Source organism: Balearica regulorum, chromosome 1, assembly GCF_011004875.1.
Source record: "Balearica regulorum gibbericeps isolate bBalReg1 chromosome 1, bBalReg1.pri, whole genome shotgun sequence".
In the NCBI taxonomy this organism is placed as follows: domain Eukaryota; kingdom Metazoa; phylum Chordata; class Aves; order Gruiformes; family Gruidae; genus Balearica; species Balearica regulorum.
Window position 1 is genome coordinate 163,848,782 of NC_046184.1, and position 27,763 is coordinate 163,876,544.

At 37.6% G+C, this 27,763-nt stretch overlaps 1 long non-coding RNA gene across 1 annotated transcript; it reads right to left on the minus strand.

Moving 5' to 3' along the window:
* Positions 1–2,609: 2,609 nt before the first annotated feature.
* Positions 2,610–20,964, minus strand: LOC142600150 (uncharacterized). The gene is made up of 3 exons (XR_012833606.1): positions 20,860–20,964; positions 8,424–8,500; positions 2,610–2,707 (listed from the first exon to the last, which is right to left on the minus strand). It is a non-coding gene; the product is annotated as an uncharacterized LOC142600150 (long non-coding RNA).
* Positions 20,965–27,763: the final 6,799 nt, after the last annotated feature.

A 27,763-nucleotide genomic window follows, 5' to 3' on the forward strand; every position in this document is an offset into this window, starting at 1 on the left:
TACTTGTGGATAAATAAGTGGACAAACAAATTAACCTCTCAAGCTTCAGAGCATGGGGAACTGCATAGCCTTAGTACCTCAGGGCTTACCATCTCCAAGCTACAGCCAGGCTGGAATTCTGGAGGGCTCTTAATAATGAGTACTTTCCTGAAGTTTTAGCGTGGTTAGTGTTGAGTTGGTTATAAGTATCCCCATCATGTATTCTGTTAATGTTAGCTTCTGGCATGTTACATTTTTGTTTGGTACAAAAGACAACATGGGGCCTCTCAGAGCCAAGCTTGACAGAAAGGAATCTGCATGTCCGACATGAAGATCCTATCTTTAGCAGCTTGGAACAGGACATAATGAAATAGAGTTCTTGCAAGCACCATCAGACATGAAGGTGATGTCCAAAAATGCATCTTCATTTTGCTGCCAGATGTGCTCCTGTAGCTGAAGCCTGAAAATGCTGAAGTTCAGAGCAAATAATTTAGTCAACTGTCTTATCTACAGCCATTTAAGACTAATAAACAAGGTGTCTCCACAGCTACATGCCAGAAGAATGCTTACATGGATGACATTACATTTAACAGAAATCACGCAAGCATGATTTTTATCATTCAATATGGTTGCTGGTTCCTGCCTTTTGCTAATGCTAAATTATTATACTAGTCAGTGGTGAAAGACTAGACAGAGTGAGAGACTTGTGTTCTTAAGTCTAATAAGAGTATAATCAGCTTTCTGGAGAGAAAAAAAAAAAAAAAAAGAAAAGGAAAGAACTATCACATAACTGAACAGTGCTGGTATGAGATACCTCCACTTCTGTTGCCTAAATGTCCCCTCAATGTATAAGATAGTTTAGCTCATTCATAGGAGCATAGGTCCTTCTGATCGACACCAAGGGAGCCTAGCTTAGTACATTCAATACTGTTTCACACATTTAATAGTTAGATACGAAGATGTTAAGTTTTACCATGTAAAGTTATTTTGTGGATCTTGAATACTCAATGAATTCTATACTGCCAATTTTTCATCCTACTGCACAAATTGGGAAGTACTATGGTCTGTGGGTTTTGCAGAATGGTTCCTTTTGTTAACATTAATACATACTGATTTTTGGGTAAATTCCAGTATTTTTTAGCTTGATGTTTTTCCACCCTGTGCAGAATTCATCTTAAGTTTTTTCTAAAATCCACAGTGTTTATCTCTACCTTCTAATATTCTTGTGAAGTGAATTTGCTGTATACATGCCAGATTTGTTTTTTAATAAGGACTATCTACCTATGTTCATATTGCAAACTAGAAAAAAAAAAAAAACCAAACCAAAAACCCCCAAAACAAAAACCCACCTGTTAAATGTTTCCTGCACAAAAAAATAGCCGAAGAGTTAATATGAAATCCAACCCATTTCCTCATCAGTCACTAACTGAGAAACAATTCCAGTGTTTAGTTACTATCAGGTCGTCAGCCACTATAAGATTAGTCAAGACCTTTGTTAGCCACAGGTGAAGTCAGCTCCAAGACTGTTGCTGGGATTCACCTTATTAAATACATATATGTGAACTGTAGGTGTCTACACTTGATCTAGTACCTTTTTACACAGTAGAGAAGAACAATTTCTTCTAGAGAGGATGTTTAAATACTGAAGTCCCTAAAAAAATTCCTGAAAGTGCCTTGTAAGTATAAAGGAAGTCTACCCTGACTAGCTTAATTTTACATATTGTAGATACCTAAAACTACATGAGATGTATTTACTACATACTGGCAAGATGTTTTGTTTTGTTTTCCACTCAAAATAGCATGTGTTCATATATCTGTATATCAACCACCAAGATCAAATCTACAAAAAGTAGCTTTCAGACCTGCAAACCACAAGTACCTTTGATCACACTTTGTTCCCAAAAGGTTAACACTGTATGTAGGCATTCACAATAACTGATTTATCATCGATCTTCAAACTCCTCCCAGACACCTGTCGAACAACACTGTTGCATGCTTTTGCATGTAATATACTATATTTGATCTGAACTCTGACTAAATATGATACAACTTCCAAGTTCCTTAGTGTCTACATTTCCATTTCACTCAATTTTTCTTCAGGTTTTATGTCTCTAGAGTTTGAAACAACAGGATTATTACCGCTACATCAGTGTACTTACTGTCTGAATATAGAACAATTTTGAAGAGCTTCAAACTGAAGTGAGAAAACTGTACAGCTTTAAAAGTTTGAAGAGGAACCTTGAATTGTGTCAAAGTATACCTCTGCAGTTTCAGTCTAGGACTACACAGACAGGATGTTTCTGTAGAAAGAAGATAAAAGAGGCTCAAGGTATGTTACCAGACAGGAGCAGAGGCAGAAATTATGATCTTCTGGTGCCCTACCATTGTTAGTTTTATGATCAGTTGTGGAGAAGGTTGATGTGAGCAGACAGCTCCTCTCAAAATAAAGAAATACGTAGCTGTGTAACTTGAATGATTGTGAAGATGTGATATGACATAACTTGGTAGAAATTGTTCAGACTGAAAAAAATGACAGAGGTTTGGAACCTCATTCTCATTAAAAGAAGATACTGTTTATAATTACCATGGACAGTATTATGAAAAATTTGGCATGTGACTAACCTGCAATCTTAACATCAGATGAGGATAGCTGTGGTCCTGACAAGCTTGTCCTTTCGCCCCCACTTCTACTTCCTTTCATTTCTTTGTTTCAGCTATGCTGTTCAGGCTAGAGAAAGAAAAATATATTACAAGATTATTTTGAAACTGAAGAGAACAATAGTGCTTTAAGGGAAAGAACAATAATATTTATATTGAAAAACAATATTTATCTAAATGTTTAAAAGTATATGGCTGTGTCCTTAGCAAACAATAAATTACAAGAAAAGTCTGGTTAAATACACTCAGTATTATCTCAAGCCCCTTGAATAATGCAACAGCATAGCAGTTGCTCTATCATTATTCTCACTCTAGCCGGTTTCTGGACAGTGATGAAATACACTTTCTTAACGCAGTAAGAGATCCATGCGTTCTGAAATTATTTGATAAAGCAAGCTTCCTTTTGCTGTCATTGTAACTTGAAATCCCTTCCTGTTACCTTTTTCCCCAAGAATCATAGAAGACATCTGGAATAATTAGCCTTTCCTTCACTGGTTCTTGAAGCAGAACATCATTTTAAGGTTGCAGATTTAGTATGTCTTCATATTGTATTTTTGGAGAATGACAACAAAACTTTTTTGTTCTAAAGTATCTACCATTGGTATGACTGTGCCACTGGGGAGTAGTTTGACATTGTGAGGAACATCAAGCCAAGGTTTGCCCACTGGATAATCACTCTAGTGATTGTACAATGAATCTGAACCGCAGCAGCAGAAGAGCATGGATAACTTGACAGTGCTGCCAGCAGTCAGACATGCCAATGAGATAGGAGGAGACATGAAGGAAAGAAAGAAATGAAGAATGGAAGGCAAAGAGACTGAGGAGAATCACAAAAAAAGACCATAAAATGCTGCTTCCGGAAGATCTCTAACATGATTATGAAATGAATGGGTAAGATGGATTTTTCATGGGACGTGCTTAAGAGAGTATGCAGTTAGAAGAGGGAAACCTCAGTAATATAAACATCTGTGGTTTTGTTTCTGCATAATCATGGACTACAAAATATGCAAGCAATATTTTGGAAAGGGAGAACTAGCAAATGAGCCACAAACCAACAAACCATTAGCAACACAGACTTCATTTTATCTTTATTCAAGGCCCTGAAATAAGAGCAGATGCATTATAATAATGCTTAGAAGAGCTAGTTACAAGGTTTTATCCTATATCTGATGCTTGCACATAACTGACAAGAGTTCAGTGCAACTGTATACCTACTTTTCTAGATTAACTAAATTTAAATGCAAGTGAAGAGAAAGATTTTATTTCCTTAGTAAGTAAAAAATATTAGAGTTGAATACAAAGACAGTGGACTCAATGTACCATACAACAGTCCAAATTTGCCATGCCACCTGATTATTCAACCTGATTATGGTCTCCAGGCAGCTTGCACATGTGACTTAAAATAGCATCTCTAATGTCTTTGTAGTAATAGACCATGTCAGGAAGAAATTCGATTGGGTGGTTGTATGTAAATGACACTTTTGTAGCCCATAATTCATAACATCCTAAATTTAGGAAGGTGATCCACCCTCCCTAAAGATCATAAACATCATGATGTACTCACCATGACCCAATCAAATGAAAGACAGCAATAGTGCTACAGTTCAGATGAGTCAATTAGAAATGCCATCTTGCTGGAAGGCACCTTTCACCACAATCTGCATTGCTCAGAAAGCAGTTCAATTAGACACATAACACAGTCCAAACAGAAAATTTCCCAGCTGTCCAGTCTAAAGACCACAATTAAAATTGGTGTGCATCTTATTTTAAATTTGTTTATAACATGGATTTCTGCTGAAAGGCATAAAAGTTTGTTTTAAAGAAACATTTCAGTGATATACATTAATTTCTTCCAGACATAAATGACAGCATAGAAGAAACCATGAAACTGAAGGTAAGAGAATTTAAAATTAATTTTTTTTTAGACAGAAGTTTTATGGGAAGGAACGGAAACAAAAAAATTCTTTTCCATTCTGTTTATGTTAGGGTATTGCTGCTTCAGCTGGTTACAACATTTTTGGCCTTTGGTCTTATGAAATGGTAAAAATGACACTAGCTGAAGTTGAAAGGTCTCAAAGAGAGTCACTAACCTCACAGCGTGATAAGCTGGTAGAAAAGCACATTTCAGGGGTTTTGTGTGTTTTGTGATATGTGAAACAACTATACTTATGAAGCTTTCATTTTGCTGTAACTCTTGGAAAAAAAATACTGCTGTTTGAGTCTATTATCAGCCTGCTGGGCTCTCCCTTGTGATAGTTTGCAAACACTCAACCTAAGTGAATATATGTAGAAAACCTTCAGAATGACTAGTCCTGTGACTCTACAGATGGAGGTGGATGATGATAACTTTTGGAAAATTTTTTTATATAATGTCTGATACCCTTCTGTATGTTTAACATGCTTTATTATTCCAATACATGATAATAAATTATTATCAGGCCAACTGTGCATTCATTCTCATAAAACCTGTAGGCATCCTGAAAGAACACGTATTTCTTCACAAATATCTGAAAATGGCTATCAATAAAGAGATAATGCCAGAAAGTAAGTCATCATTCCCAATGAAAGGCCATAGGTTCTTGACTACTGTCACTTAATAGTTACATCTATAACATTTTTTAAAGTTTCCAAAATGAACAAGGGTATTTATACCATCGCAGTAAAACAGTTGTAATACTTAGCAGGACATTACATTGCCATTGCCTTTACTGATTATCAGTAAAAAGTCTTCAGATGATCCCCTAAGGAAACAAGACTCCTGTGGCAACACTCACTGCATGGGTACGGTGGTGTATATGTGACTAACTTAATTTCAGTCCCTCACCGCTTAATGTCAGTCACTTCTGACAGAGAGATGGAAGTATGAGTAATATCTAAGTTCTTATGGTTTTCATAAAAGTAGGTACTTTGGAAGAGAAGACCATATTAATCTAAGTAAAAGAAAGGCTTCCACATGAACTCAGGCTGTTACAAAGGCCAGGGAATGCAGAGGGGAAAGAGCTGCATAACTGGAGATGTATGTACCACTGGGGAAAAAAAAAAAACCTGAACAAAACAAACAAACAGCTTTGGTAAGGGCTCCCGATTCACTGCCAGGTACAAAGTTGTCAGTAAGAGAATTCAGTTTACCTGACTGAGACATCTTGTTTCCACCTACAGCTTAGATAAAAGTTACCTCAGCAGCACTGGCCATCTGAAAGTTAGTTATTTACCCCAGTCATATAGGCTGTGTGTATAGTGCTGAATGAAACAGGGCTAGGGCCAAGCCCTTGGCCCTGAAAGGGAATAGCACTGACAAGCATTAACACTATTAACACTATTGGCTCTGCAGGAAACTTTGGTACTTGTTTGAGAAGGACTCCTTCTACAAACACGTGAAACTCCGGTGTAAGGTGTCTAATAAAGATGGACAGAGTTCTGCTGCAGATTTTAATGAATTCTCGTGCCCGCTGAACAACTTTAATATCAGTAATTCCATCCACATCTTATACAGTGGATTTGGCTGGGAAACATTTGGAAAACCACTTGTAACAATCCAAGGCACTTCCAGGAAGATGGTAAGCAATTAAATAGCATGAGTAAGTAGGTATCCAGTGTTTGAGCTCATTCCCTGACAACCTTTTATTTCACAGTAGGGTACCTATAGTCAGTGGAGCTAACAGGCATCTCCATAGGATGAGGTGAATTATCCCTGGGAAGACTTACCTCTGCTGTTGATCATAGCTGAAATGTAAGCAATAAGCTTAGACTAGACAATCAGCTTTTAAACAGTTTAAATTAGGTATGATTAATCCCATCCTGTAAGCTACTGAACTGCTCTCAGGGCACCTGAGTTCCTCGTGCAGTCAATGAGGAAGGCTAGATTTTTTGAAGATACCATAAGGAAATCCAATTAGCTTAAGTTTGCTTGTTAAATTGAAGCAGGCAGAATCACCCTCTCGAGGCCTTTACATGAAACAAACTCTTACTATTGACTATCCAGGAAACTTAAACACTTGTTCTAGAAAGATTGCTTCAGCAAACTCAGCGCATTTAGGTGTAAGATATCTAATAGGTGAACTGATTTCTTTTTCAGATTTCATTAGTTCCGGTGCTCAGTGAAGAACCGTAACATCATTAGAGCTATTAAAGTTTAATAGTTAGTATTAAAATTAATGTTTATACTGTCATTCTTTACCATCTGTTACCACAATGGCAATGGATCAAAAAAATGACAAAAGGCGTGCAGGAAGAGACAAAACGTTCTAAACCGTCCAATTTTTCACCCATATTATTAACATCATTTGTATTATTAACATAAAGAACTTGTCTAAATTGAGGAACCTAGGAACATTTCCCAGCTAGTGGATCCAGGTGTATAATCCAGCTGCTTCCTAATTGGATGACAGCAATTATAGCCCTTCGGATGAGTAGAGAAGAAGCTGTGGTATATTCAAGGCAGCCCCTTGCTTGGCACACCTTCTTCATACTTCAGGCTATGAAGATTTAAACAAAAGTTTAAGAATGTCAGTTTGGGGGATCTGTGTGCGTGTATACATACCACATACATATATATATATATATAAAAATACTTCTTTAGGTACATTCATAAAACATTATAGAAGTTCTGAAAACATCTTGTTAACTGGAAGGTCATTTAAGCTAGAAGAAGCGTGCAAATAAATAATACAGTAGGAATCAAACAACCTTCCTGAAAGTAGGATGATGTCTACTTGATGAATTTGCTCTGAACAGCAGGAAAAGTCAGGCTGAGAATAATAACAGATGAAAAAAAAAAAAAGAAAAAAAAAAGAAAGGATACATTTGTACCAAAGGGAAATAAAATTGCTCAAGGCTACAGCACTGTGGAGGCTTTGGAGAAATGGTAGTGTTTTCCCATCCCTGGGAAAGCTTGGAACTGATTCCAAAAGGCAATACTCTGGGATGGGCTGTAGCTGAATTGTCTCCTCAGTTTTTATGGCAAACATACACATTAGGAAATCCTTATGGACAACCATCAGCAGACTTTAAGGAGTTATTTCAAGCCATAATCTAAATTTGCCTTTTATTTTATTTTATTTTTTTCTAAATGGCTTTTGTAACTTTGTTTCCAATTCTTTCACTGAGCAGTTTATCCTTCTCCTGTGCTAGGACAAACTTTTTTCCTCTTTTAGGCTTGTCTGCAACCTTAAAAGCAGATAACGAGCAGGTCACAAGCACTCCCATTAAAGCAACGCTCTTTTATTTGGTTATCCTCTGGCTAACAATCATCTAGGGCAAACCCTGACCCTGCACCTATATGAATAAATAAAAAGGACAATGGCTGGTCTGCTGGCCCTGATGGCAGTGGCAAACACACCAATAAAGCTAAAATCATTTCTCATTCCCACCCAACATAGCCTCATGCTTACTGCCTAGGAGAGAACAGTCTCTGTCCAGTGGTATTTCCTAGACACCACCTGAACTCTGTCTCACAGAACTTAGTTAGCAAGGACCAAAAGCATAGGAGCTTATGTGCTAACAAATCACATCACACGGGAGATCGCACGCTAGTAGCACTCGAGCATTTGCTATATGCCCTCACCCATATTAGTACTATAGACATATTAGTATATTAGTACTATAGACATATTAGTATATTAGTACTATAGACATAGCAACAGGGTCCAGGCATGATTCAGGGGATAGCATTTTAACAGTTCTGGTTCCTTAATTTCCTTAGTTATTATGGCATTTGTATCTGTTGTGTAATAAAACTTCTCCATGCTAGGAGCTGAGAAGTAGAGCTAAAAGAAAAATACCAATACCTTCCAGCTGCCCCCTGAATATTTTAGGGTTCCTTCCAAGCCTGTTTTTAGCTCCACTTCCTTCCTCCAACGGCATGCTAGAAAAAAATGGAGGGAAACAGCAACCTTTCATACTAGTCACTATTTCAATATAAAACCAAAACCAGCCCCCCAAAAGAACAGCAGTGGAGTTATGTAGAAAGTCCCCCTTAAAACACATAAAAAAGACCAGCTTTATTAATTAGTGGTATGAAGAAAAAAATTCCATATATTACATTACATTGCATTCTAGATAGCTATATTCTTAAGATATTCAGAATAATCAATTACTTTGGTTAATGATGTACAACATATTACTTGTCTTAGCTATTCTATGTCACAAAATATCACAAAATACCTAAAATATGTTAAAGTACTCACAAGTGGTTGCATTCATCAAATTCTATACTTTAGGAAAAAAGTAATCAAATACACGGAACAGACATGTTTGACAGTGGATCTATATTTTCAACACTGTATTTTCAGTAGCGCAATTTTTGGCTGGAAACCAAGAATCAGGAGTTTTAGCTCATCATGGGTTTCTGAAGAATCTGATTCAGATGAGCTGCCACTGTCAGTGCTGTTCAAAGGCTGAGATTCTAACTCACAAAGCAGGATTTCATCTTACTCAATGTTTATATAAGGATTCAGTAGCTTTTTCAATCTATAATATCTGGGATCTCTCTTCTACTTATTGGAAAGGAATAGCTAACAAAAAATTCAACTGGAATTTAGTTTTGGTTGGCAAAGTTTTGTCTGTAATGTCATATACACAATACTTTCTCTAATGAGTTCAAGCATCCTTAAAACATACATATGATATTAGTGTGTCAGTTCCTCAGCCAAAACTATTTATTACTGCCACTGTGTAAATTTGAAGCAGTATGAAGTGGAGTAAAACTAATTCATGTAGTTTTGGTTTCTGGACAACCATTTGTTTGAGACAGACAGAAATTTTAGGGTAAGTGAAGTAAGTGGGTGCAAAGCCAGCCAAAATGAAATGACTTTTCCAAACAGACATAGCAACAGTCACTGCACATACTTTGTCAGTTCTATAATTTTACTTTCTAAAAATAGAAAAGCTAGTAAGTTAAATAATAGTTTTCTGAAAATTTCTATTGGCAATATTTTGATAAAGATGTCAGTTGAAGATGACAGTGCTACTGAAAATTTTAGAGCTGCAAGGGTGGGAAATTAAAGGTTCAGTCTTCAGAAGATATTTATTTATCTATGAAAATATTAATACTGTATTAATAATTGTTTCAAATTGCCATGTGATGGATCACTCCATGCCTGCTATGACTATCTATATAGTAGATTTCAGGCTGTGATCACCCAATATTGCAGGTTTATCTACCAGGGGAAATATTAACAGAATGGATGTATTGTAAAACAAAGACTGAAATTAGTGGGTAGCAGATGATGATTAGTGAGTCTCCTAAAAATGTGAAGGGCCAGAAAAAATCATTCAAAAGATGAATGTTTATCTGAACCTTTTGTGCCTGGAAGCCTGGGTTTGAGATTTTGTTGAAATAATTCTGTTGTAAAATGGATAAAACAGAAGAGCAGAGCAAGACAATGCAGTCAGAACCTCAGACATGGAAACAGCAGTGAGGAGACAGTAGAAAAGGGAATAATGTGAGAATAGAATAGAATATTTCAGTTGGAAGGGACCTACAATGATCATCTGGTACAACTGCCTCTGAGAGTTTCCCTAGTCATCAGGCCAATAGATATTTAATTTGTAAAGTTAGATTTCTCTCTTCCCTCCATACTGCTGTAGAAACATGGAAATAGGTCTATATTATCTGTTTAAAATTAGTTCTCTTAGAAAGTCAGGTGACATTAACCACTTTTTTTTTTTTAATTCAAAATGCATTTTACTAGTTGTTTTGGGGTTTTTTTTAGGTTTTGGTGAAGTAGATGCCTTAATATAACTTCACATTTACACAAAACAAAATCTTCTGATACATTTTTAATTTTCAGGCTTTTTTTTTTCTACAAGGACTTGTATTTCACTGATGTACAAGTTAATGCTGACTGTTCACAAAAGCTCTCATAAATACATATAACCCTTCTTTACCTTAACAGTTTATGATAGCTTTGCTCGTATTTTCTAGCTTTGCCTACAAGATAAAATTATGAGGTAAAATTCTGTAAACTGGTATCTCTGTCAGTTATACTGATCCAATGTACCTTAAAATTACAAACTGTGAGTGCTGCACTGGTTTTATATGTATGTTTTAGAGGTAATGATGACATCTTCCAAGCACAGAGGAGCACCAGGTAAATGCAGCTTTGGAACATGCTCTTGTTACACTATGTCCTTCCCAACTCAATATTTAGTTCAACACACTCTCAAATGCTAGTTCATATACCACAGTTCCAGTTACATAGGCAGATCTTCCTGTTGAGCTATTTCTGTATGAATTTTGGGTTTCATGCATGGATTCATTCTCTTGAAGTGACGAACATTTCCACTTGATACATACAGACATCCATAGAAACAATTTTACAATATCTGTAAATATTTCAGAACAACTGTTAAAAATCACAGAGGAAAACAAACCACGCAAGCCAAATAAAAAATGAAAAAAGCTAATATTCAGTAATCCAAGGTACTGTAGATAAAATTACTGCTGGTGTATTTTCACTGTAATTTAGGCTCTGATAGACTTAGCTCAAATGATGGTGTAACTGTTACATGTCAAAATACATAATCCAGTAAATCTAGCTTTCTAGAAATGCAGGCAAAATCTACTCTACTGATTATATTTAAATGCAAGGCAAAGCTCTAAAGGATGACTGGGTGACAAACGGTAGGTAGGAAGGGTGCCAGTCATTTCTTTGACAATCAGTGGAAAGAAAAAGGTGATTCTTTGTGTAATGTATCACATTATTAATAAAGAAACCTAAAGCTGGCCAGATTAATTGTACACCAAAAATGCTCTCCTTTGATTACAAGGAGAGCCTAGGATGACTAGCTCAGATGCAATTGTTTACATGACTGATGCCTAAAATCTGCTGAGAGGAATTTTACCCTAAAAATCACTATGGACCAAAGCTTCATCAGTTGCATACACCTGAAATTTTAAGTGTAAAAAATCTGAAAACTTTATTGAGCTTTCAAATGAAACCTGAATTTATTAATTTAGAGATTAATTTAACATGCAAAGTAACCTATTGATGGAAAGAATAGTTTGTCTTCCAGTTTTAATTTTAAAAAGCAATATGTGCTGGTACTATTTCCAGCTGTTTTGAAAGTAATGCATATAATGTATGGAGTTTAATTGTGTTCTCTATGTGGCTGGGATAAAGTGGGGGTATTAGCTTTGTTTTATTTACACAATTAACAATGCAATGTTAAATTTAGCTGAGATAATTTCTCCAAATATGTCTTTTTCTAGAATTCCTTTCTTAATTACCACTTCATCCACATAATGAATAAGGACTGTTTCGTTAATTTTCATAAGCACCACTTTCCTGTCTTAATACATAATACGGTCTGTAAAATTATTTCTACCATTCAAAAATTATATTCTCTTTATATTCCGAAGAGATCCAACATTATACTTCCCATGAAACCTAATTTCTTCCATCTTTTTATGCATATATTGTTTTTAGTAAACCTGTAAGGTGGTATTTGTTTCATTAATTTCTCAAACTTTAAACATAAGGCCTTTGGCACATTCTGAAATATGAAGAATAACCCTTTGATTATCAGAAAGCTGTTCAAAGTTTAATGTATGACTGGATGTTGCAATTATTAAGTAACCACTGAAACATTTCTAAAATAAAACCACGCTGTTTATGGACTTGCCTCAAAAACACTCTCATATAGAAAAAGTAGAACCCAGCATTATTAATAGCAAGAATTCCCACTTGATGAAACTGGGAAAGTGATCTCTGTCCAAACATCATTAAAAGTACCCCATCTAAGGCTACTTACAGGTCAGCTGTATTTAATTCCAGAAGTGCTCAACTCTATTCTCCGTTATAAAAGTTATGTGTTAATTTGATCATTCATGTGTTGGTATTTCCTTACCATCTTGAAAAGCTGAAAAAAAAAGGTCCCTATAAACTGTTAAACCTTACTTGAATTTGTTTTCGGATGCTTGTGGAAATCTTAAAATCTCAAAAGGTTCACTCCTGAGCCCTCATCTCCTTATCATTCACACAACGTAAATGTTAGCTCATTTGTCAGCTTTAAAAAAAAAAAAAAAAAAAGGAAACAAATCACATTTTCTTCTGAAACAAAACCAGATACAGTTTTGGAGATCATTCACTCTACTGGCGGTTCTAATGTGTGTTAGGTGTAACACTATATGGATCTTAGAAAACTATGCAGTCAACTTGTGCATACATGCAAATGCATATCCACACGAGAGGCTGGATAAAACAAATCAGTACAAAGCACAAACACTACCAGTTATTCATTATCACAACACTAACAAAATGAGAGCATTCAGTTGTTTTATGTTGGAAAACACAAAAAATGGCCTTTATTCTGTAAAGGGCTTGATAACTTTTTACTATGCTCCTTTTTTCACGTTTAGATTGAGCTGCCATATGCCTGTCTCTGTGACATGGGACACAGCCAGTGAAATCCCCATGGAGGACGGTACACACCTGCCCTGGTGTTTATATCTCATTCCCCTGTGTTGCTGTGCCAGGCTGGCTGCTAGCACGTGCACTGTCAGCACTTAGCACAGGAGGGAAGTAAGACTGATAAAGTTTTTACCAAGGCTCCTAAAGGTTTGAGGGGGATGGAGCCCACCATCCGCAAAGGAAAAAACACCCCCTGGCTCATAGCAGAGGCTGTGTGGATGGGACCACAACCCTTCCACCCTCTATTGTTGTTCTCTGATGCTACTCTGTGCTCTCACATATTCCCATACATCACCATTTATGTTGGCAACATGAAAGGTTTTGTCTTTCCTCAAAAATACTTAACATCACTAATAGTGCTTGAATAAAATCTGGGGCTTTTGTGGTTTTTGGGGGTTTTTTTGTGCTTCAGTACAGGTTGTAGAACAGTATTAAGGTCATTAAGGTGAAAACAAATCTCATTCAGACATACTACTTTTTTCTATTACCACTCTGCTTTCAGAGAGGATTGAGAACTGGCATCACATCCATGGGTAAGGAATTCCCTTCTTAGGCAATTCTTCACCTCTTAGAAGTGTGTTAGTACATGTTTCTTGCTTAGTTATCTTACATATTGAAAAAGGAGTTTGTGTAGGCAATATCTGCTTCCTAAGGAAAAGCTGATATTCATGATTTTCCGTGGATGAATTTAACAGACTAAGTCATGGCACTCCTGATGGAAGCTTGTGTAGGCAATATCTGCTTCCTAAGGAAAAGCTGATATTCATGATTTTCCGTGGATGAATTTAACAGACTAAGTCATGGCACTCCTGACGGAAGCCAACTGAGGACTCAGAGTACAGAGATGATAGAGAATGCAACAGTAAGCATTATTTGGCATGAGATCTGATGTAGGAAGAGTTCGTTTTTACTTCCAGTCATTCCAACTGACACAGAGACACTAATTATAAAAAAAATTTCAGCAGGTATCTTGATGTTGAAGAAACAAATATTGCAAGCTGTGTTAAGTCACTTATGTAAATGAGCTTTTTGAAGAATGAGAAAAAAAATATTCTGAGTTGTACATTTAATTTAGAAGGTGTTTTTTAATTAACAACTTGAAATGTATGTTTTGTCCATGTTGAATCATAAGAGAGTTTTCAGATAAAATCTTTGTTACTTCAATCATGAACTCTCACACTTTTGGATCTTACAAAAAAGCACATTTTTTCTTGGCTAAAATGAGCAAACCTGGGATGCTCTTTTCATGTACTGACCATTACTGATCAATCAGTAATGAGTTGACAAAAACACCCTACATTTTTAACAGTCACTGTCAAACACCATTTGCAAAAATGTAAGATTTCACCTACTTACTGTTTTCTTCCTTGCTAAATACAGCAGTTGGGTATTTTTCGTTGTAGGTGCCAACAGTAATGCTTCAAATTTCTACTTTTGATTAAAGCTACAGTTTCTGAGGAAACTAAGACTCAATTTTGCTTTGTAAGATGAAGAACATGAAAAAACACACCTTTCTGGACTCAAGTGGAATTTTCTAGATTAACTTTTTGTTGTTCAAGACTCATGTCTGCTTCTGGAGGGGATCACTTGAATATAGTCAAGTATATTATCACAAATTGAATTAATTTTGTGGTTTACATGGCATCTTGATAAATTAGGCTCTGTAGTCAGGAGTTAATAATTACAGTTCTCATCAGTAGTGCTGGTCCTTGGTGATACTGAGGTAAAATTTCTGTGTTGTCTAGATTCAGATTTACTATTTGATCACTCCCAGTATATATTTAGAGATCTACATCTTGCAACCAGGAGGCATAACATAACACCTACTTCACAGAATTGTTATCTTTTAACAGCACGTGGTGTCTAAAGCAAAGTTATGGTCTTTTTAACACTACGATTTAAAGTGCTTTAAAAATCCCACCCATACCTATTGAGCCAAGAGATTCAAAATAGGTCAACTAATTTATTTCATAAGTAGTTGCAGGACGCCAATAACTCCTGTATTAAGGGTTATGCCAAAGGAATTTTCTTCCATCATACAAACAAATGAATGCTTAATCTCATTCACCCAGCTATAAATGCATTTACAAATGCAGGGACATCCAGCAGTAATATGCAACAGTAATAAACCATGGGTGTACTGTATACTTTGTACAACAAAATTACAAAAACTTATTGGTAAATTCCAGTATGTTTTTGTGCTTTTCTGTATATTCTTAATTTGTGTGGAAAGCCAGAACTGTCAAACTTGACAAGCACACAAATCATGGAATCAGTGAACATTGGCAGGAAGAGGTTTCTGGAGATCATCAAGTCCAACTTCCTACCTGAAACAGGGCTTTTACCCCACTCCCAGGTCAGCTTTGATGTCTGAAACCCTCCAAAGACAGATTCCTTGATGTCATTGGCAATTTCTAGTCTTGAACAACCCTCCTGACTTTTTTTCCCCTAATCTCCAAACTGAACCTTCCAAGATTAAATGTGTAGTATTTGCCCACTCTTTACATCATCTGGCACCACTGTCATCTTCATAGTGGCCCTTCTAGTTACAAGCAATCACCAGGTCCCTCCTTAGCCTCCTCTTCCCAAGACCACAAAACCCCAGTCTGTTAATCCTTTTTTTTTGTAGGGTATGTTTTAGGCCCTGACCACCTCGGTCACCCATCAATGGACCAATTTCTCCTGTAACTGGGAGACCCCAACACTGTCATATGCCAGCTCCTGCCTACCACTGTCAAGTAGAGGGGTTCAACCCCTCAACCTGTTGGCCATCCTTCTTGTCACGGAGCCTAGTATGTGGTTGGCCCATGAAAACACACTCTGGGCTCACGTTGGCCGTGGCATCTGCCGTACCAGCTGGTGCTTTCCTGGAGGCCAGGCCCAGGCCAGTTGTTGGCCAGTCCCTCACGGACCATCGGGACCGCAGGCTGCTGCCATCTTGGGTACAGACCTTGGTCCATCCGCAGGTGGGGCCCCACGAGCCTTCTGTCGGCCCCACCACTCTTGAGAGATTTCTGGCCTGTGACCTAACACTGAACAACTAATTACTCCGGCAGCATTACCAGATTACTGTTTGAAAGTAAGAGTTCTTTGTTCTCGATATAGAAAGTAGCGCGATGTCAGGGAGCAGCGCTGTTACTGAGCGCACGGGCCCTTCCTGGCGAAGCAGACGTTTGACTGGCGTTTGACTGCCCAAGGCTGTCACCCGCCGGCAGTGAGTGACTACGAAACGCTGCCCGCTGCCGACCTCCCAGCCGTTTCCCGCTCTCCACAACTCTCCCCCTCCCGGGACTCGCCGTTCCTTGGCCTTGACGGGGACTCGCCAATACCGACAGCGGGCGAGACGCCAAACGGTATCCCCGACCCCCGGCGCGGCCCGGCCCGGCCCGGCCCGGCGTCTCCGCGCCCCCTGCTGCCCCCCAGCGGCCGCGGCGGGATGGCGGGCGGCGGGACGGCGGGACGGGCCCCGCGGCGCTGCCCCCACCCCGGCTCCACCGATCCCGCGCGGGGCAGCGGCGTCGGGAGCGATGGCGCAGAGCCTGGTCCGCTCGGCTCTTCCCTCGGGCGGTGAGGACGGCACCGAGCAGGATGAAAGTGCCCTTTACGCGGTGCGGCAACGAATCGTTTCCTTCCCCCCCCACCCCCCTCCCCCGGCCCGCCCCGTCCCCGGTGAGTGAAAGGCTGCGAGGGCACCAGGCTTTTCTCAGAAGAAACGTCTCAAATGAAATCAGGGGAATTAAATGAAATAAAAGGAATTAAGCCAGAAGGGAATTTTGTCTGCAAATTGTGATTGTCAATAATCCCAGACTCAAACTGCTGTCAGCCACAATCTATAGTGGCTTTATATCTAAATTGGTTGACACTTCAGATAAGCATTGGTCTATTAGTTCTATTTATTTGTTTCAGGAAAAGGCTCCCGTATTATTTGAAGAGGGGAGTAATTTATTGTGCACTGCCTCTTTAAAATGCTATATGTAAAGTTTGGTTGCTAGGTCCTTTTTTTTTTTTTATGGATACCAGATGTAGGAAAAAAAGCAGTTTATGTTCCAACAAGTCCTCAGAGTGGATGTACATTTCTAGCTGTTAGCAAAACATTTGCTAATTATAATACTTATTCCTTCGTTCTCTTTAAAACATTGCTATCTTGCAGAGCCTGCTATTTGCTTAAGTGTAACTGAACATTACAATATCGGTGCTATTTTTCAAAGAAACAGTTCAGTAAATGTTGAAAATTCAACTAAGTTCACCAAATACCTTAATCGAGATTGAGAAGAGCAAGTTTTGGTTTTGTTTTCCCTATTTGAGAGCTAAAGAAAGTGACATCTGAGTCCTGAACAGATGGCATAAATCAGTCAACACAAATCCTGCCTAACGTTGGTGTCACTGTATAGTACTTTACTCAGATTAACATTAATTTTGGACACCAGCATGGTCTTTAAGGAAATTTTTGGAGTAATTTTGTCCATGTGATGTATTACAAATTTTTATTTTTGGAGTGGCTGGATAAACAAATAATTTTTAACTCATTTATAATTTTTAAATAGATGGAAGTGTTTTGTTTTATTTAACAAAGTAAAGTTTTAAATAAAGCTTCTGGTAACTGTCTGATAAGAATTATCTCATGGATTATTTCTGTTCTTATTGTATGCACTGGGCAGACTGGTCTATCTTTACCATTGATTTAATTAGTTTTTTGGTCCTATTTGGTCTATTTTGCCTTTTCAGTAGCGTATCAATCAGTCTTTCTCCTATTTTTTCCCCTTGCCAACCCACCCTCTGCCCACGTGCATGGGAAAGGGGAAAATTGCCTCACGTATTCTTGTTCTCCCAGCAGGCGAGTAGGAGGTGTTTTGTGATACCTTATTCCTCTGTAATAGGGAAGCCACAGATTTGCCCTACTACCTACACTTATTTAAATCTCTCTTTAATCCAGGAATCTATGTATACAATTCAGGGAAAAACTCGTTTTCAAGAAAGTAAGCAAAATGTGTAATTTTGGTCGGGATCTAGTTTGTGTATACTTAGTGATTTAGGGCTGTTTCCCCCTTTTTTCATAAACCCTTGAGAATAACTGGAGTAAAGGCTCATCATAATTTATTTTATTCCCATGCAAGCTACTGATGTGGTGTGAAAGAGTTTGTAGACCTTTCTCAAGGTCTTTCAGGATGGGGGAGGAAACACAACTTTCCCTGTCTGTGGGGGCACAGCTTCTTTTAACACTCTTTTACTGTGCAAAGCAGTACTCCATCACTACCTGGGAACCCAAGGAAGCCAAAACTCACCCTCTACCCCAGCTCCTGGAGCTCTGTAATCACAATCACAATCTGCCCTATGCTCCCCGATATCCCCGGCTCACATTTCTCATGCCAGCTACCATCACTGCCAGCTATCGTGGGTTTTTTTACCAGTCAGAAGCTACTTGACTTGCTTTTTTCAGTTATTGTGTGCAGACCCCAGGGCTTCCGCTTTCCCACAGAGACCGGAGAACGATGTTGCTTCTCGCTGGCTTTCTCTCTCAAGCTCATGGCATTCTTTCCCGTGGCCTGGCCCATCAGCATTTCCATACTTACTTTTAAGGCACATTCCAGGAGAACAAAGTTACTGGCTGAAATGCCCTCTGAATGAGGTGGTCACCATTGCAGGTCCCCTGTTTCCCAGGTGGGTGCTCTAATCATGAGCACCCCCCCCCCCACTAATGCTCCTGCTTTTCCTGCACTGCACCCTGAGAAGAGGATTTTGCCTTCTGAATAAAGAGAAGTGCTGTGAAGCCTGGGGTCGGGACCTTTTTCGGTTGCACTTCTGCTCCTATCTCCTGCTGGCCTGCTTTGGGAAACTCACTGTGCAGCATGCTGGCACTCCATCACTCTGCAGAGACACCGAGGCTTACAGTAAGCGGAGAGAGGCTGTCTCCTAATTTAAACACCAAACTACTCTTTGCAGGATCTCAGAGATGCCTTAGGAGGAGGCTGTAGAGTTTTCTTCACTGGTAGACTAGTAAAGAGTTTGAATTAATGTTTTTAACTCTGATGAGTGTTTCATGTAACAACAGGTAGGAGAAAAACATTCACGAAAAATGGCTTGTGAGGGAAGGAGGAAGATGTCTCAGTCATCCCAGCTTCTGATGTTAACAAACAACACGTAGTTTGTTATAGTGGGTGGTAAATTTCAACCAAAGCCTCTTCAAGAACCAGTTATGTTGTTTTTTGCTACTGATTATATTGAGACTACAGGCTTCTAATTCATGTGCTAAGAATCATGTTACTGGGTTTAGATTGATGCCCTTTATGTCCTGCAAAATGAAAATGAAGAGCCTAGGCTATGCAGTTTGAACATGATCCAGAGGCAGCTGCCTGTCAGAGAACAACCTGTTTATATCATTTCATGGCTCAGTATTCCTAACTCTGACAGCTCTATCTATATCAGCTATAGGTACCATGTATTATGCACCTAACAAATTATCAGCTGCACGGATACTACACAGAACAGCCTCATCATATGAATTGCACTTGAGGTTCATATACATGGAATTGGAATTTCAGAATATTTTAGTTAATATTAAGATATAAAATTATTCCTTCTCACAGTATTCCTGCTAATGTGGACCCAGACAAATATTAAATGACAAGAGGGATGATGATTTCAGTGGGTTTGTCTTCTTTAGGAGAAGTCATACTATGTCTGATAGCATTTGAAGTAGGAGATCGAGCTGTAATTACACTTAAAAAGAGTTGTATTTTTCCCCTTGGATGAATAATTTGGAAGGAAAAAAAAAGTCATAGATGTTGAAGGAATGAGGGGGAAATAAAAAAAAAAAAAAAAGAGAAAAAGAAGATTTTGAGTGCTCAGCTGTAACCAAAGAGGAGGCGGTATGTTTTTAACTCTAGACTCCAAATGTTACTCCTTTTCCAAATCCCACGTTCCTGATCACTGAGGAAATACATCGTAATACTTTTTTCCCTAAAAATTACTACTAAGTTCCTTTTGACATTATTTTCAACCAGTCATGAGCTTGGAATATTTTATTCCACAGCATTCCACAGCAAATGACTTCTGCTTAATTTGAGAACAGCAAACAAAATGCAGCAGGTATGATGATATTCAAAGAAGATATTAAAACAAAAAACTCCCCAAACAAAACAAACAAACAAACCCCAAGAAAAGTATAACAAAGAAATCTTTTCCTAGAATGATTAAATTTTTAATGTGAAAATATTCTCATTTGTATAATGTACATGTATATCTGTGCATGGATGTGTGTTTGCAGATGTATGCTATAACTGTGACAAATGAGAGATGTATTTTCAATTATACTGTGAAAGAAGAAAATAATGTTTCTCAGTTGTTGACCATTTTAGTCATCTGTATTCTAAACTAAAGATTGTGAAATTATCTAGATTAAGTTAGAAAAGAACAGTCTAGAAGGAAATCTAACCATTTTCCTTGAAAAACTGTGTAGTGAGTAAGTATGCATGTTTTGTTTGCTTTAAAACTAACTTTTTTATTTTCCAGAAAAATTGTCAGTAAAATGCAGTGGAAATGAGAGCAATCACATATGGATATTAGCAACCTACCCATATTTTCATGGTTCTACAGTAGATCAGAAAAAATCCTCATGAGAAGAAAGCTTTAACTTGCTCTAGTAATAAACTGAAAACTTGGAAGAAAGAGATTTTGAATATTTTGAGGAGAGACAAGTATTGGCAGCTTATTTTTTTCATCAATCACTGCAAATTCAATTTGTCAAATCAAGAAAGATTCCTGGAACTTGAGGAATCTGAACATGATGTAGGTAGAACAGATATATTCTTACCTCCTTTCTTAAGAAGAAACAGTCACTTTGAAAATGGTCTTCAGGTAGTAAAGTACTTCAAAATCAACATTCACAATTATTACACAATTTTAAGCCAAGAGTCACAACTTAGCTCTTTATTGAAAGCACAAAGTGAAATGGAAGAAGAAATATACAGCTGCAGCAACAATAACAGGAAACCAGAAGAAAAAAGGGGGTGGGTTCTACCTCTTGATCTGAATATACTCAAGATATAAGTAAATTTGACTTACTTTGATAAATAGTTGCACAACAGATGTCCTGATATTTGACCCATTTTTTCCCCCAGGGTATCTAACAGTTAAAACTTTAGTTTCTTTAGCTCTTTGGCAGTTTTTGGAAACAGCTTCTCAACTATTTAGACCTGGATTGATTGGGGATCCTGGGTAACAGGACTTTTCTGTTTGACTCAGAATTGAAGGAACAGCAGTTGAGGAGCCCTACAAAATGATCTTTTTGGTAGAATCCCAGTTTTCCTATAGTCCCAGGACAGCAGAACCACGCAGGGTCTCTGGGGACCATGGACATTAGTGTTTCATTTCAGAAACAGCTCTCCTTCTGCTTCTTCTCTCCCAGATTTACAGTAAACTTAAATTTTGGAAAAGTTTGGTGTCACTCATTTTAGGAATGAAATAAAATATTAGAAAAGTAGATTATTTCCAAACCAGGAAATATGTTCTATTTCAGATTGGGACCTTTATAATTTCCCTGAAACTTTCCAGTTCTGTTAAGGAAGTGTAACTGCTACTGCAGCTGTCTTAAAGGATGGCAGCTATGTCCAAACTATAGCACTCCTTAAGTTTAAATGTTGATTTTGGTTTTGCTCATTTCTCTCAGGCAAAGTATGTTTTTGAACAATATCCAGGAAGTATATAGAACAAGAAAGATCTATATCCTCCACTCTGTTGTGGGTGCATTCAAACTTTTTTAGATTCCACGCTGTCTCTGAGTTGTGCATGCTGTGCATGCTATGTATATATGTAGGAATGTGTAAAATATTAATATTCTTGAAACGTCAGAATTTTGGCATAAAGAAGCATATATTCTGGGATCTACTTGAAAACAAACAAACAGACAAAAACAGATGCCAGAGCACTTCTTGATTTCCTCCCATATATTTGTATAAATTGCTCAGATGCCCAGAAATGTGATCATGAAGGACTGTGTCTCTCCATACCTGCAGTGTGCAACACAAGGAGCTCATTCTGGCATGTCGTGACTTCAACCTTGACCAAAAAAGAATAAGGACAGAAGCTACTGAAGTCTGGTCAGTGACACTCGCCCATCAAAGGGAATCTGGGTGCTGGATACCAATCTGGGATAGCTTTTGTACTAAGGTTAAGTTTCTACAAAATTTGCAGGCTAGTATTCTTCAGTGTTCTTGGCTACCTTAACACTAAAAGGAATATTAGTTATTTAATTTACCATACTATTTACTGAGTTTTCCTTGAAAATAGGGCCAGATGCTCAGATACCGTAGCTACGGACAAAGAATGCCTGATTAGATTAAACCGGTACAAGTGGCAAATTAGATTTTCCTTCAGGACTCAAGACCTTCCATGAAGCGTTAGAAATTCATTGAAAGTAAGGTGGTAACTGACATTTCTGGTATGGTCTCCTTTAATCTGTTTTGGGTTTTTTGGGATTTGGGGTTTTTTTTTCCTTTCATCCCTGTCATGGACATGGGTTTTTTTATATGTGACTATTAAAACCAGGTAATTTAGTCCCATATACTCTTTCATTCAAGATGACTTCTGTCACCTGCAGTTCTTCTCATGGTGCACACAAATGCCAGTTATCTTGGAAGCAAAAATAAGAATGAGCTCAGTTCTAGTACTAAAACCAGCTCTTCATTGTTCATTTAAAAACTTCAATTAAAATAACATAGTACTAAAAAAACCACCAATAAATATAAGCAGTAATTTTAAATATATTTGTCTATCTAGAAGATATTTCTGTTTTGCCCTTTCATGCTGACTGAAATTTGGAGGATTTTTTCCGAAGCAATCAATACTCATAATGATAACAGGTGGCAAAAGAGTAAAATATAGCTGGAAAATGGGCAATGCTTCAGTGTTATGATGAGTGACATGGTTTTATGTAGACTTTTGGATTTTTGTTTTGTTTTGTTTTAAACTTGATTGTAGTGACAGAAGTGGCAGGCTGTCTCTTGTGTGCTTTTACTAGAGCAGATACTTTTGCAGTGTCTTCAATTGAACTGAAACAAGGTTTAAAATAAAACTGACACTTTTCCTGCTTCAAAGGGGAAGGAAATAGGGTTTATACTATGAAAAATGGCTATTACAGTCAATTGTTTCAAATAGGTTTGAAGCAGGCTGTCCCTAATCACAGATGCACAGTGAGAGCAACAGTGCAGGTGGCACTTTAGAGCAAATACAGTCCCAGAGGAAGAGTGAGAGTGCAAAGAGAAGGTGGCACATGAAACATGAGAAAGATACAAAAAAGAAGCCAAAGAACAAAATATAGGTTGCCATGAAGCACTTTGAAGAGAATTATGCAGGGACAGCAAGAAGGGGAAGATTCCTTGTAGTGACATACAGAACTATGAGGAAATAAGACCTCATGAGTTACTTGGGAGCCTTGGAAAGAAAGTTTTTGTTAGAAAAATATTTTAAGTTCTTGCCTGTCACTTCTTTCACTGGCACCCTATATGATAGCCAGTTAGTCATTATCAAAGGGCTAATTACTATTATATTTTGCATTGAATTTAAAAAAAAGAGAAAACGTTACCTCCATGCTAATCTAGATTTCATATGACAAAAGAAGAAATATATGGAATATAAGTGTGCTTTTATATATATATATATATAAAGCATGCTAGTTCTTTTATTCTTTCAAATCGCTAAAATAACTGATGAGGAAGTAAGAGGTGCCTTTGGAGACCTTGTGTAAAGATATAGGTTTAAAGATGAGGTTTGAACAAGGTGAAGGAACTCACATTGCACTTATTCTCGGTGTGCTTCAGTCACACACTAGATACCTATATACATCTTTGCTTTCTGGAAAATACAAGTTGTCTGCATACCAGTTTTTCAAACCCTGTGCTTATCCTCATCTTTTCTCATATGTTTGGTTGCTTCTCTGTAGGCAGGACCATGATTTTCAGAATTAATTCTCTATCTATTAATTCTCTCTCTATGCCAGCTAGATCCTGTCACAGCATCTCAGTTTCAGCATTGAAAAGTCACTTCTGAAAAACTTGTTTTTGACTATCAGAATATGCTCTGTAAGCAATGATTACTTAAGCTTGGCAAAGTGATGCTTTTAATGGCTGTGGTTTGGATTGTACAAAACACCAGTGGTATTAAATTCACGGATATTAGGAAGACTAGCCAAGCTCTGATCTTAAATTCACTCAGTATTGGAAGGTAAAGGTTTATTTTCTTCACATTTCTCTTCATGTGTACAAATTACAGCAATCAAAACAAATCCTGTGTTGTTTTTAACAAGTCTCAGTGGATCGATGGCATATACAATAAGAACTGATTGTACATCACCCCTAACTTCCAACCATCCTTCTGGATGCCACGAAAAAATTGCGTGGTTGGAAGTGCTCTCCAGCAGGCATCCTGGTCTGAAGAGTGCGGGATCAGGACTGTAGTGCACTTCCCTTCACTTTAGGTACAGCTGTAAGTTCTATATGGTGACAACAGCAGAGGAATAAATAAAATGTGGCGTGCAATCTGTATTTTCTAAAGAAGGAAACAATATTATGAAAAATTATTTAAAAAAATCACAAAATGTGGCAATTCCAGTATTTTCAAAACTACTGTCAGGGCATGTTTAAGCTAGCTCCTAGCAATGCCAAAGCACATGTAGGCAAGATAACGAATCAATATCAACCTTTTGTAAAAGTGCACTTCCTTGTCCTCTTGTTTAGGTGGGTACCATGTTTGTTCATGTCCATAGAACTGTAACAGAAGCTGTATCTATCTAAATATACCCAAAATCTAACAATTAGAATAAACTATTTCAGATAAATTGTGCCTCATAGACTGCTTGTTTGCATTAAAAGACATATTGATCACCAGTGAGTAAGTCTCTGCATATTGTCTAAAAAATAGTTTTCTGGTTTTGTTTGTTGTCTTCTTTCTGGTGTTTTCTTGAAGTGTACTATTTACTGTCTTCAGTCTTGATTACTTTATTAATTTAGTAATAATGCGAGAAAACAATAAAAATGTAGACTATTTACTTTAATTTCCCCCCTCTTCAGCAAGCTATACTACTTCCTACAATTTTTGTTTACTGAAAACTCCCATTAAATGTCATTTTTTGATATTTTTAGATACTTAAACATAGGATTTGATTTTACCTGACTTTTAATTAAAAGTCAAAACAGAGTACAACTGGATATTTATGATCAAATTCTTTTATATTACTAACATTAAGATTTAATACAAACAGATACTGACAAATGTCATTATATCTCTGTTACAAGTACTATTGTTGTATCATTACCTAAGCTACTACTGATTATCTTATAAAGTAACAGCTTTAATAAAAGTGAACAAAATGTAACTGGAATAATTTAGTTTCCAGAGGCCATCCAAATTCCATATGCAACACTCCTGTCAACAAAGGAAAGGTTTTTCTTTTACTTTATTTTGAAAAAGTCTAAGTGTTTTAATCCAAAAATCATTCAATTAGTCTCCTGCTAAACTACCCAGATCCACGCTTCTTTGTGGTCTGGTTTTTAGTTTTGGAAGTCAAATAGCTTCAAATGCAAGGAAGCAATCCATAAAAGACATCAATTCTTATCACTTCATGGTTTTCAGGAGCAAAATGACCTCTGACCAAACTCCTTGCTGTGAATGCATGATTTTCTTTATTTCCTGAAAAAATATAAATTTGTATGCTTGTATTGCTTTGCCCTAGTGAAAAGGAATTTAATAAATTTAGAAGGTATGTCTCAGAAGGAAACCAGAAGTGAAAATTAGTGAGTTCTCCATCTCCTCTGAGAGAGATGCTAGGACAATAGCAAAAAAGCAGTGGAGGTTGAGGTTTCCCCCACTGCACTGGTTGTCAATATATATATTTTTCCTTTCTTGAAGTGACAGAATACCAACTATGCCTATTCATATCACAGAATCACAGAATGGTTGAGGTTGGAAGGGACCTCTGGAGGTGAGCTGGTCCAACTCCCACCCAGTTCAAACAGAGCCACCTACAGTGGATTTAGCAGGATTGTGTCCAGATATTTTTTCAAGATCTCCAAGGGTGGAGACTCCACAACCTCTCTGGGCAACCTGTGCCAGTGCTTGGTCACCCTCACAGTGAAGAAGTGTTTCCTGACGTTCAGCGGGAGCCTCCTGTGTTTCAGTTTGTGCTCATTGCCTCCTGGACACCACTGAGCAGAGGCTGGCTCCCTCCTCTTTGCACCCTCCCTTCAGGTATTTGTACACATTGATGAGACCTCTGTGAGCCTTCTCTTCTCCAGTTTAAACAGTCCCAGCTCTCAGCCTTTCCTCATAGGAGAAATGCTCCAATCCCTTTATCATCAGCTACGTGGCCCTTTGCTGGACTCTGTCCAATATGTCCATGTCTCTCTTGTACTGGGGAGCCCAACACCAGACCCAGTACTCCAGGTGTTGCCTCACCAGTGCTGAGTGGAAGGGAAGGATCATCTCCCTCGACCTACTGGCAACAGTCCTCCTATTGCAGCTCAGGACACCATTAGCCCTCTTTGCCACCAGAGGCACATCACTGGCTCATGTCCAACTTGGTGACCAGCAGGACCGTCAGGTCCTTTTCTGCCAAGCTGCTTTCCAGCTGGTTGACCATCAACATGTCCTGGTACATGGGGTTGTTCCTCCCCAGGTGCAGGACTTCGCACTTCCCTTTGTGGAACCTCATGAGGTTAAATGCTAGTGTCTGCATTTTTTTATTTATTTATACAGAAGCAATTCAAATTCTTGCTTCTTTGGGAGTGTTAATATACTTTTTACCACATTTTTTAGAAAGTAAGATCACTGCTTTGCATGTACAGATCAGCCTGTACTTGACTGCACTTTAGAAATCTGAGATAAAGAGTACTTGCAATGGAGTTTGCTACATGTGAGTTAGGTTGCACTAATTTATGTCATACTCTTTTAGGGCATTTTGTACTCAATTTGCTATTTTTTTAACATGTTCTGTTATACCTGACCATATTTTTCAATCATTTAAAACAATAACTAGCAACCTTTAATACAAAGGAATTGCAAATGAAATAGGATAATTATTTTACCATTAGTTAATATCTGAATATACTTAGGGTAGTCACAATTATGATCAAGAATAACAGTCAAAAATAGAGGTCCCGATTCAGCATAGTACTTAAATACATATTTTAGTTTTGAGGCCTTGATAGTCCAAATGAATCCAGTGTCTAAACTGTACTATATACTATATACAATATATACTATACTGTACTATATACTATATACAGTACTATATACTGTATATTTCTATTATATGTTACATGAGAGTCAGAACTCATACCTAATTCCTTCAGTTATTTGTATTAGACTTCTATATCCCGTTTATTTCTAGGTACAATCAACTACGTAGCTACACAGCTATCCTGCAGTGCATCTCACTTACTTCCGTTCATCTAATCAGTAAGTTTAATATTTTTGGTGCCACTATCTGAAAAGAGTGCTACTTAGCCTTAATTAGAAATTCGGTTACAGGTTTTAGATGCACAAAGTAAGTGAATTATTTAGAAATATTTTTCTTTTATTTGTTGCAACAGATTGAATATTCCAATAATATTTGTTTGTCTGATATATATAGATATATATATAAAATTTGGTCACATACAGTATTTGACATATGCATGCATATGTGTTATTGCATGTTTTGTGCTTATGCATTTAAGCTTTTT